We start from the raw sequence: 12,457 nt of genomic DNA on the forward strand, positions 1-12,457 counted from the left end.
CCTTGTGAACCTTCTCTGAACTGCCTCCAATGCAAGTATATCCCTCCTTAAATAAGGAGACCAAAACTGTACGCAGTACTCCAGGTGTGATCTCACCAACGCTCTGTACAATTGTAGCAAGACTTCCCTACATTTATACTCCATTCCCCTTGCAATAAAGGCCAACATTCCATTTGCCTTCCTGCATGCTAACTTTTTGTGTATCATGTACAAGGATCCCCAGGTCCTTCTGTACCATAGCATTTTGTAGTCTCTCTCCATTTAAATAATAATTTGCATTTTTATTCTTCCTATCAAAGAATAGAAGCAATTTACCTCAGTGTAATAAGAGAGACAGGGGAGGAGATGTGTAAAGCACTATTAGGGACTTGTTGAACATGAAGGAGGTACCATTGATTGGAAGCAGTTTGCAGTGGTGCACACTTTCAAAAAAGCAGAGTAAGTTAACTACAGACATTATATTATTACTGTGCAAAATAATTACATTGATTATCCAGAGTAAACATGTACATTATCTATACAATAACATAGTTAATCATAGCTAACATAGACTTGGGGTGGGGATTGGGGGTTCTGTCTTATGAACCTTCTTGACTGTTTTTGAGGAATTGAACAGTGGGAAGCTTTAAGGTGTGAGAGCCAAATGGCAGCCAATTTCAGAATGGCAGGCAGTGACTAGTGGGGTACCGCAAGGTTCTGTGCTGGGGCCCCAGCTCTTTACATTGTACATTAAATGTAGTATCTCCAAATTTGCGGATGACACTAAGTTGGGTGGCAGTGTGAGCTGCGAGAGAGAGACAGAGAGAGAGAGAGACAGCGAGCGAGAGAGAGACAGACAGAGAGAGAGAGATGGAGCGAGAGAGAAGGCGAGAGACAGAAGTCAAGAGAGAGTGAGAGAGAGAGAGAGAGAGAGTGAGAGGGAAGCCGAGAGAGAGCAGGCAAGAGAGAGAGACTTCTGTCTCTCTCGCTCGACTTCTCTCTCTCGACTTCTCTCTCTCACTCTCTCTCTCACTCGCCTCCCGCTCTCTCTCTCCCTTGCTCCTCCCGCTCTCCCCTCTCTTTCTCACACCAAGGCCCTCTATCATTGCACAAATTGGCTGCCACTTTTCCTACAGTACGTCCGTGAATACATTATAAAGTGCTTCATTGGCCATGAGTGCTTTGGGATGTCATGAAATGCGTTATTTAATGCAAGTCTTTCTTTTTTTCCTTTAAATACTTAAATGTTACATGTTTATATAGCCTTTGTAAAGGAAAACAATATTTTGCAAATAATAACAAATGTTTTGTAACCATCATAATTTATTTCCCCCCTGAATAATAACAAAATGACACTAGTCATTTCCCCCCTACATTTCTTCTGCTTTTAAGAACATAAGAACATAAGAATTAGGAACAGGAGTAGGCCATCTAGCCCCTCGAGCCTGCTCCGCCATTCAACAAGATCATGGCTGATCTGGCCGTGGATTCAGCTCCACTTACCCGCCTGCTCCCCATAACCCTTAATTCCCTTATTGGTTAAAAAATCTATCTATCTGTGATTTGAATACATTCAATGAGCTAGCCTCAACTGCTTCCTTGGGCAGAGAATTGCACAGATTCACAACACTCTGGGAGAAGAAATTCCTTCTCAACTCGGTTTTAAATTGGCTCCCCCATATTTTGAGGCTGTGCCCCCTAGTTCTAGTCTCCCCAACCAGTGGAAACAACCTCTCTGCCTCTATCTTGTCTATCCCTTTCATTATTTTAAATGTTTCTATAAAATCACCCCTCATCCTTCTGAACGCCAACAAGTAAAGACCCAGTCTACTCAATCTATCATCATAAGGTAACCCCCTCATCTCCGGAATCAGCCTAGTGAATCGTCTCTGTACACCCTCCAAAGCTAGTATATCCTTCCTTAAGTAAGGTGACCAAAACTGCACGCAGTACTCCAGGTGCGGCCTCACCAATACCCTATACAGTTGCAGCAGGACCTCCCTGCTTTTGTACTCCATCCCTCTCGCAATGAAGGCCAACATTCCATTCGCCTTCCTGATTACTTGCTGCACCTGCAAACTAACTTTTTGGGATTCAGGGGAGTAACAATGATGAAGAAGGTGGTTCTCCCAGGACGAGGCTAGCCCATTGCACTTTGGGTGTGCTGACGCCTGCGATGTCCCCAAATGCGGGATACTCGACTGCAAAATTTGTGGTAGTGGGTGGACTGCGTTCGCGCTCTCCCCTGGTTTCCAAAAAGAGTTTCATGCACAAGGACCCCCAGGTCCCTCTGCACCACAGCATGTTGTAATTTCTCCCCATTCAAATAATATTCCCTTTGACTGTTTTTTTTCCCCAAGGTGGATGACCTCACATTTTCCGACATTGTATTCCATCTGCCAAACCTTAGCCCATTCACTTAACCTATCTAAATCTCTTTGCAGCCTCTCTGTGTCCTCTATACAACCCGCTTTCCCACTAATCTTTGTGTCATCTGCAAATTTTGTTACACTACACTCTGTCCCCTCTTCCAGGTCATCTATGTATATTGTAAACAGTTGTGGCCCCAGCACCGATCCCTGTGGCACACCACTAACCACTGATTTCCAACCCGAAAAGGACCCATTTATCCCGACTCTCTGCTTTCTGTTAGCCAGCCAATTCTCGATCCATGCTAATACATTTCCTCTGACTCCTCGTACCTTTATCTTCTGCAGTAACCTTTTGTGTGGCACCTTATCGAATGCCTTTTGGAAATCTAAATACACCACATCCATCGGTACACCTCTATCCACCATGCTCGTTATATCCTCAAAGAATTCCAGTAAATTAGTTAAACATGATTTCCCCTTCATGAATCCACGTTGCGTCTGCTTGATTGCACTATTCCTATCTAGATGTCCCGCTATTTCTTCCTGAATGATAGCTTCAAGCATTTTCCCCACTACAGATGTTAAACTAACCGGCCTATAGTTACTTGCCTTTTATCTGCCCCCTTTTTTAAACAGAGGCCTCTCACAATATATAGGGCTCAATTTTCCCCAGTAATCTGCACCTCTTTTTTGGCCTAAATTAAAAAATCCAAGTTTCCCCAAAGATTGTGTGCCAGCATAACTCAGTTAGTTACGATTTTTTTAGATTTGTTTTTTAGTGCGTCACAGGGAGCGTAATCTGATGTCTGCGCCAGTTTTTAACATTTATGCAAGTTTGGACAACTTACAATTCACCCAGAACGGCGTATGTGAGCACTCACAAAAAACCTTCTGGGCACTTAAGAAAAACCAGCGCACATTTAGAAAATTGGTGCAGAAAGACATAAGAACATAAGAAATAGGAGCAGGAGTAGGCCATACGGCCCCTCGAGCCTGCTCTGCCATTTAATACGATCATGGCTGATCCGATCATGGACTCAGCTGCACTTCCCTGCCCGCTCCACATAACCCCTTAATCCCTTATCGGTTAAGAAGCTGTCTATCTCGGTCTTAAATTTATTCAATGTCCCGGCTTCCACAGCTCTCTGAAGCAGCGAATTCAATAGATTTACAACCCTCAGAGAAGAAATTCCTCCTCATCTCAGTTTTAAATGGGCGGCCCCTTATTCTAAGATTATGCCCCCTAGTTCTAATCTCCCCTATCAGTGGAAACATCCTCTCTGCATCCACCCTGTCAAGCCCCCTCATACGTTTCGATAAGATCACCTCTCATTCTTCTGAATTTCAATGAGTAGAGGCCCAACCTCCTCAAGATGCCATTGCTTTTAGGCAAAGTTTTGGAGGGAGTCATTGAAGGTTGGCATGCAGGTACAGCAGGCGGTTAAGAAAGCAAATGGCATGTTGGCCTTCATAGCGAGGGGATTTGAGTACAGGGGCAGGGAGGTGTTGCTACAGTTGTACAGGGCCTTGGTGAGGCCACACCTGGAGTATTTAGTACAGTTTTGGTCTCCTAGCCTGAGGAAGGACATTCTTGCTATTGAGGGAGTGCAGCGAAGGTTCACCAGACTGATTCCTGGGATGGCGGGACTGACATATCACGAAAGACTGGATCAACTGGGCTTGCATTCACTGGAGTTCAGAAGAATGAGAGGGGATCTCATTGAAACGTTTAGAATTCTGACGGGTTTAGACAGATTAGATGCAGGAAGAATGTTCCCAATGTTGGGAAAGTCCAGAACCAGGGGTCACAGTCTAAGGTTAAGGGTTAAGCCATTTAGGACCAAGATGAGGAGAAACTTCTTCACCCAGAGAGTGGTGAACCTGTGGAATTCTCTACCACAGAAAGTTGTTGAGGCCAATTCACTAAATATATTCAAAAAGGAGTTAGATGTAGTCCTTACTACTAGGGGGATCAAGGGGTATGGTGAGAAAGCAGGAATGGGGTACTGAAGTTACATGTTCAGCCATGAACCCATTGAATGGCAGTGCAGGCTCGAAGGGCTGAATGGCCTACTCCTGCACCTATTTTCTATGTTTCTATGTCAAGAACACATTAAATATGCATCATTAAGCTGAATTTTTTCAAACCTAAAACGCAGAAAATGGAAGTTTAATGCAATTCTTTAATTTTGGATTTTTTTCAAAGTGTCACGCCACCACCGAATGTCTCCAAAACATGCTCGAGGGTCAGAGCATCGGCCGGCAGAATCGGTCCCTCGTCCAGACACAGGGGCTCGGCATCAAAAGAAGCCCGGGGGAGGTGGTGGTGTTGGAAGCCAAACTGAAGGGATGAGAACCCTAACACTATGCAGCAGCATCAAAAGAAACCCGGGGGATGGGGGGTGTTTGCCGAGCCCTTATGTCCGGGTGAGGGAACGATTCTGCCGGCCGACTCTCGAACGTTCGGTGATACTTTGAAAAAAATCTAAAATTAAAGAATTGCATTAGACTTGGTTGCCCCAAATGTCCTCATTTGAATGTCTACCTTCCCGTTCTAAGCAAGTCTATTGCGCATGCGCAGACGTGGGTGTGATCCATACTCGGGAATCGACCTTGGGGGGAGAGAGAGAGAACAAAGAAGTTTCTCCTGCTGTTTTGAGCTTCTTGCAAAGGAACAATTTAATCATGGGGCAATACTGACAATGCCATACCGCGTGCAAGCCTTCTGCATGGTGGTGCTACAAGGAGATGATCGATTCGACGTCATCGCATGAGGAACCTCAGAGCCCGTAGGGTGCTGGGCAGGAGGCCTTACCCACATCAGGCATATCGAGACAGGCATTCATACCTGCACCTGAGTGATGCAGACTGTGTGAGAAGACTATGTTTCCGCAAAGAAGTTGTAACCGAGATCTGTGAGTTAGTAAAAGCAGACCTGCAACCGAGAAACGTCAGACGGACTGCTTTGTCAGATGCAGTGACGGTTACAGCTGCACTTTCATTCTATGCATCTGGATCATTCCAGGCCACAACTGGGGATGTGTGCGCCATTTCTGAACATGCAACATATATCTGCATTTGGCAGGAGACTGCTGCACTATATGTCCGGAAGAATAACTACATAAAGTTCCCCATGACCGCCCAGGCAATGCGTGACAGGGCTGTGGGTTTCTCCAGGATTGCTAGTTTCCCAAAGGTACAGGGCTGCATTGATTGTACCCACATTGCCTTGCGAGCATCCTTGAAGGATTCCAAAATGTACAGGAACAGAAAAGGCTTCCATTCCGTTAATGTGCAGCTCGTGCATGACGACATGCATCGCATCATGTTTGTTGATGTGAGATACCCTGGGAGCACCCTTCCCCCTACGTGAGAGTGCTATTTCTGCCATGTTCCAGCAGCAGCCAGAAGGGCAGAGCTGGCTACTGGGAGACAACGGGTACAGCCTCACCACTTGGCTCATAATGCCCCTACGCGTAACCCGGATGGAAGCTGACCGGGAATACAACATGTCGCGCAGCATAATAGAGAGAACCAGTGGCATCTTGAAACAGTGTTTCCGATGCCTGGACCATTCCGGAGGCTACTTGCAATACTCCCCTGAAATTGTCGGTCAGTTCACTGTTGTGTGCTGCATGCTGAATAACTTAGCCATCATGAGGCAGCAGCAGCTGGTAGTAGAAGACCTAACTGAGGTGAGAGTGGCTGATGATGAGGAAGATGCAGATGACGAGGAGGAGGGTGAGGAAGCCATGCAACTATCTGAACCCAGAGCACGATGGCGGAGGAGGGCGGGCCGTCGTGCCCCTTTAACAATTGCTCGAGCCTTGCGCCAGCAACTCATCTGTGAACATGTTGCTGCCTGAAGGCTCAGTGGCAACTATTCCAAATGGACCATGTTTACTGTTTGGATCTGTTCCGTAATGTTGTGTTGTGTTAATGGAACAAATAATGGAAATGATTCTTGTTTAGTTCAAAAAGTTGTGTTAATAATAGAACAAATAATGGAAATGATTCAGTTATAATTTAAAATATATTTTATTCAAAAGTTTAACAAACACTTGTTTGTACTTAACTTTAATAAAAATATTCTTGTATCAACTTTAAAGTTTTCAGTTAAGGTCACTGACAAACTTTTAAACTTGTAAATTTACATAACTTACAAAAAATTTTTAATTTGAGAACAGTTACAATAATAATAACAATAACAACAGCAGCAGCAAAGAAAAGCTGTACCCATCTCTCCTCCACCTTATTCTAAGTTTGCCCGCTGCGCTTGGTCTTGGTGACTCCATCCCTGCCCGCAGGCGGTGGCGCAGCGTTTCTCGAGTGGCTACCAAGCATATTGTTTTGAACATCTCAGTAATGCGCATTTCTTGATGGGGGGGGGGGGCGGGAGAGCAGGCTGTAGTGTAGAAGGCCTGGCTTGGGCCTCTTCAGAGTTTGGTCTGGGGATTGGAGATTGGAGTGGGAGTGGGAGTTGATTCTATCAATGGGCACGGGGTCTGGGCGTGTTCCCTTATTGCAGCAACTAACTCTGACATTCCCTCCCTCATGTGCCCTGACAGTGTCTCAACTACCTCCAACACTCCCTCCCTCATGTTCGCCAACAGTGTATCAGCTACTTGTGACATTCCCTCCCTCATGTTCACCAACAATGTATCAACTACCTGCAACATTCCCTTCGTCATGTTCTGACAGCGCATCAGCTACCTGCGACATTGCCTCCCTCATGTGCACCGACATTGTATCAGCTGCCTGCGACATTCCCTCCCTCATGTTCTCGGACAGTGTTCCCATTTCTCGTGAGAGTGTTGTTACTTCTCCGGACAGTCCCGATACCTCAACACCCACCTCACTGACGGTGTCCAGGAGTGACCGTGTAATGTCAATGCTCTCCGCACTCATTGCCATCATCTGAACCACATCTGTTAGATCCTGTACCTCAGGAGAGTGCTGTCGAGCTCTCCTTCCCCTCCTCACCCTGGGTGTGGCTCGCAGCATCCCACTGGGACCCGCAGCCTCAGACGGTGGGGCCCTGGGTGTGGCTCGCTGCATCCCACTGGGACCCGCAGCCTCAGACGGTGGGGCCCTGGGTGTGGCTCGCTGCATCCCACTGGGACCTGAAGCCTCGGACGGTGGGGCCCTGGATGTGGCTCGCTGCATCCCACTGGGACACGCAGCCTCGGACTGTGGAGCCCTGGGTGTGGCTCGCTGCATCCTACTGGGACCCACAGCCTCAGACTGTGAGAAATCATGGAATGTCCCACCAACACTCGTACCACTCAGGAAAGGGCCTGGCACCTCAATGGGCGGCATCTGCACCTCCTCCAGAGTGAGTACAACAGTGTGGGCTTCATTCATCACCTCCCCCTCCTCCTCACCCCCATGCTCTTGGGGTCGAAGGTGGGATTGGAAGATGTTCTCCTCTTCAGGCTCGTCTGGGTCTGAATCTTCTTCTGCATTGGCTTCAGCCTCGTTAGGGTTGGCCTCAAGTTCCGCAAAATATAACAGAACAGACAAATAGCAGCAGCAGAGGAGGTGGCAGGGTGGCATGAGTCGGCTCACACATTGCAGGCTCATTTGAAGGACCACGATGAATGATAGCAAATTGTATCAACCGAAGCGTAGCTGATGGAGACATCCCCATGAACCGAAGCATGGCTAGCCTGCGCAGTACTTAACATTTAGCAAAGCCAGACTGTGTAATTTGCAGGACTTACCCTTTTCCTCGAGTGTGGGCCCAGCTTGTGCAGTGGTGGTTGCTTTTCTCCAGGCAGGACCCATCAAAGCAGCGACCCTCTCTTCCAAGGGTGTCAGTGGCTGCAGATTTGCCGGGCCTCCTCCTGTTCGAGTTCTTTCCCTTTTGTTGTGTGCCACCTTCCTCTGCAAAGATGAAAATATAACTTTTTAGAGAGGGTGCCTTTCTGCTGGGTGGGACATATACAGCTGGTCACATTTACAATTGCAATTCCATTGAATAAATGAAAATATTACTTACATTAACTACTTGACCAAGGTCCTGCCACTTCTTTTTGCACTGACCTCCAGACATTAGGGTGGTCACCATTGCACAGTAATCTTCTGCAAGTTGGTTCCAGCATTTCTTTTGGTGAAACTTTTATGTGGCCTCTGCTGGTGTCCAGCTCATGCCATCTGGCCTCAATTACAATAACTAGTGACTCCACTTCATCCTGTGAGACATTCTTGATCCTTGAGCCGTGTTGCATTTTGTATTGCAGCTCCAATTTTTCCAATGAGAATTAAAGTTTTCACACATAACTGGCTCTTTAAAAATGGCCGAATGCAGACCGGGAGCTGTATTAGGCTTGTGCGCCCATAGCAGTCACATCAAAAACATCCTTTTTTTTCCCTGCGCATGCGCAAAAGTGGGGTGGCGTCGTTTTCTCGTTGCAGACACTGGGCTCCAGCCCCTGAAGCTAATGGACAGGCAGTGCGGTGCCAAATTCAAAAAGTTTAACAGGAAAATTTGCTAGTTATTTTTTTGGAATCGTAGGGGCCAGCAAAAATGGGCATAACTCTTGTATTACGCCAAGAAACGGCATTGGGGAAAATTGAGTCCATTATTCTTATACATAAAACCTATATTTGACAATTGACATGTTGCTAAATGAATTTACCATAAAATCATGTGTTCTGGCTCGACAAGTGCAAAATTCAAACTTATGGCTTTTATGATCATAAAAATCTGCAAGAAGCAATGTATACATTGGATTTTGTAACATGTTTATACATTCTCACACTGGTTATTTATCAGAGCATGGCTGAGGGACATTATGAACATAAATAAAGAATTAAATGAACATTTTTATGTTGTACAATGTGCTTTGAAATGAAGTTTTTTGGGCAGAAGCTCACCATGCCCCAACAACTCCTATGAAATGTTGATATTAAATGGATATGAAGAGTAGTTACTATTTGTCATTTAAAAAGGTGGGTAGATGAAGTTGAGGTACAGATCAGCCATTATCTAATTGAATGGCGGAACAACTTCAAGAGGCTGAATGGCTTACTCCTGTTTCTATGGGCCCAAGTTTGCCCCCTCTGCTAGAACAGCGCACTTCCATGAGGTGCACAGACTTTGTAGCACAGAAACGGCGCCGATTTCTTATCTCCGTATTCTCCCCGTTGGTTCCAGGCCTGTGGCCTGTGGCGCAGCGCATCGGAATGTGTGGTGGGCAGAACTACAGCCCTGTGCCGAAAAGAATGCCGGCAGCTGCGCGCGTGCGCAGTGGAGTCTGCGCCCGTGCGCAGTAGCTCCTGGCCTTCCCAGCGCGTCCTGGCTCCGGGTGACCCTAGCCGAAGGGATGACAAATGTTTGCCGCCCCTATCCCGGGTCGAGTGGCCTGCCACATTGGCCAACTGCTGCCTTCCCATGCTGAGGGCTACAAGAGACAGGTTGGTGGGGAGAAGGGTTTTGATCAGGAGGAATAGTTTTGAGGGGGGGGAGGAATAGATTTGAGGGCGGGGGGGGGGGAAGAGTTTTGGGGAGGGACGGGGAAAGGTTTTGATCCGGTGGGGGGGGCTCCCGCACCAACCGGGACGTGCCCGCTGTGGATCTATTCCCTCCCCCCACCCCCCGTTACGATGCCGCATTCACCACCCACCACCCCCAGCCTGCCGCGTTGAGCCTTATTCCTTGCTCCCCACCCCATTCTGATGCTGCGTTCTCTCTCCCCATCCCAGGGCGAAGGGACTCCCGCACAGTCAGCCACTGCCAAATTTACTTCAGTTCTTTATTTGTTAATTTAATTATTTACTCCAGTTCGTTATTTTTTATTGAATGCTTATTACTTTTTGTGCTTTGTTTGGTGCTTGGTGGTGCTTTAAATGTAGTTACTTGCGCTGATTCCTTAACTCTAGGTAAGGTTTTTCTGTGTGGACAGAAGTGGCATCATACGCTGGCCTAAGTTAGTTTGGAGCAACTATTTGCTGGCCAAACTCGCTTAAATGGCCAAAACAGGCGCAAGTGACTGGGAACGCCCCTTTTTGAAAAAAAAAAACGAAACTATAAAAAAACCTAACTAACTCAGTTACAAATTAAATGGCCAGAATTGCAACTAAAAAGATACTCCAGAAAAATCAAGTTGCACCAAAAAAAACAGAGCAACTCCTTGGGAAATTTGGGCCCACAATGTGTTCCTAGAACCAATTATTGCCAAATTTTACATTGAGGAGCACAAATGAACTGAAGAACACTTTTCTGAAGTAATTGATCAAAGTGTCTGTTCTCCATTTAATCAAATTCCTGTTTATATTTTGAAGTATTTTAATCTTTTGCAAATGCTTGCTCCAAATCATAACTATTTTATTCATATTAAACATGAGATTTTTAAATGATTTTATCCAAAGGCATAAAACCAGTAACTGAACAGATCAAGGTGATTGTATATTAGTGGGGCTTATTTTATTTGAAGTTAGGCTAACTGATAGGGAATGGTAAAATACATTTATCAGCATGCATTTTAAGGCAATTAATTTCTTCTTAAATGTGGAAATTTTCAGATGCATGTCCTGCCATCTGGAGACAGAACAGGCCACTGGGACATTATAAATACAACCATATGGGAAGAAAATACCAATGATCATAAACATATTAACACTTCTAAAAGTTTGACATAAAGGGAACCTCCTCCTTTATGAAAAAGCCTTCTACAATGAAAATCCTTGAAGAACAAAACAAGTATTGTCAAACAGGTGATAAAATTATACAGAAGATGTATCAAGTAGCTACATGACAAAGCTGGACGTTGGAACAGAGAAAATTAACTAAAAAGAATGGATGTGATATATACACACACACATACATATATATATATCTCAATGCTGGTGCATAAAGCAATAAATAAAAAAGGCTCAAAATTGTATTTCAGTCATCACTCTTGCTGACCTTAAATTTTTTTAATAAAAGAAAACACAGCAGCATTTATACTCTGACCTACCAAGGCAGAATCAGGTAATTTCATAAGGCAAAGTACTGAGTTCATCAAAGATCAAATATTCAGCCTTCTCAGAGCTGATATCAATAAATGAAACACAAATCACCACAGATACCAAGCCCGACAGAGCTCCAATGTCTGCAGATTTTTTTTAATGTGTGCGTTTGAAAGTCAAATTGTTCCTTAGCTGGAGGCTCTGATAATCTTGATCTCATTATCTGGCCATACTATGACACAGCACAAGTCCATTTTTAAAGCCACGCTGTTGAGTATTTTATTACATGATTTGCATGCTTAAAAAAATGCATTAACAGGAAACTTGCGTAAAACTGCATGTTGTCCCTACATACTCAAGTCTTGAGAACGAATAGCAACAAGCAGCCCTTGACAATGAATAGTAACAAAAATTTAAAATCTAAATTTCAAACTTTTATGATCAAAAATATTGCTTTCAAGTTTGCTTTCCATCACAATAACGAGGTAAATAAGTAATTAAACCCTTAGTTTGCACTGGTATTTCTTGCAATATAATAGATTATAGACAGTCCTCAACATCTTCCACAGTGCATTATTATAAATAATTCATAAATGTGTGATAGTGAATTTATTAAAACTACTGTACAGAAGAAAATATTGGGGAGCATAACTAATTATTATTAAATAGGCACCTTTCTGAAATTATTTTCACAAATATACATGTTATGCCAAAGACATGTTTAGATTACACCTCTTTTGGAAATGGGATGCAAACTCTCACTCTACTGCACATATATAGGGCTGGATTTCGCCAGGTTGTGACCGGGTTTTCGCCGCGATTTGACCCTCCGCAGTGAAAACACGGTCAGCTGGATCCTCGGGTACCTCTTTGCAGCGGCGCTTTCAAGTACCACCGGGGAGAGGTGTGCCGACGTGAAACGACGTGCAACGCCATAGATTGTGTTACCATCGTACTTTCGGCATTCTCCGCCGCGCCCAGAATACCAACAGGTCAAACCTGTCGGTGCAGCCCTGCCAGCAGTGGTAAGTATGAAGACCCTGCAAAAAAGGTAAGTTAAAGTTTTTATATTTAAATTATTTTTCAGCGATTTAGTAGGTAAGGGTTTTGTGAATGTTTTGTGAATTTCTTTTTGTTTTCCCCCCTCCCAA

The 12,457-nt window shown here is 44.9% G+C and overlaps 1 protein-coding gene and 1 non-coding gene across 2 annotated transcripts in view; one reads left to right on the forward strand and one right to left on the reverse strand.

Annotated features, from left to right (window-relative positions):
• Positions 1 to 12,457, reverse strand: part of LOC139262451 (collagen alpha-1(XXIII) chain-like) — a 354,416-nt gene that overhangs the window by 303,619 nt on the left and 38,340 nt on the right. The gene's annotated exons all lie outside the window — the stretch shown is intronic.
• LOC139263666 (U1 spliceosomal RNA) lies at positions 2,060 to 2,227 on the forward strand. The gene has a single exon (XR_011593189.1). It is a non-coding gene; the product is annotated as a U1 spliceosomal RNA (small nuclear RNA).

This window comes from Pristiophorus japonicus, chromosome 4 (assembly GCF_044704955.1).
Source record: "Pristiophorus japonicus isolate sPriJap1 chromosome 4, sPriJap1.hap1, whole genome shotgun sequence".
NCBI lineage: Eukaryota > Metazoa > Chordata > Chondrichthyes > Pristiophoridae > Pristiophorus > Pristiophorus japonicus.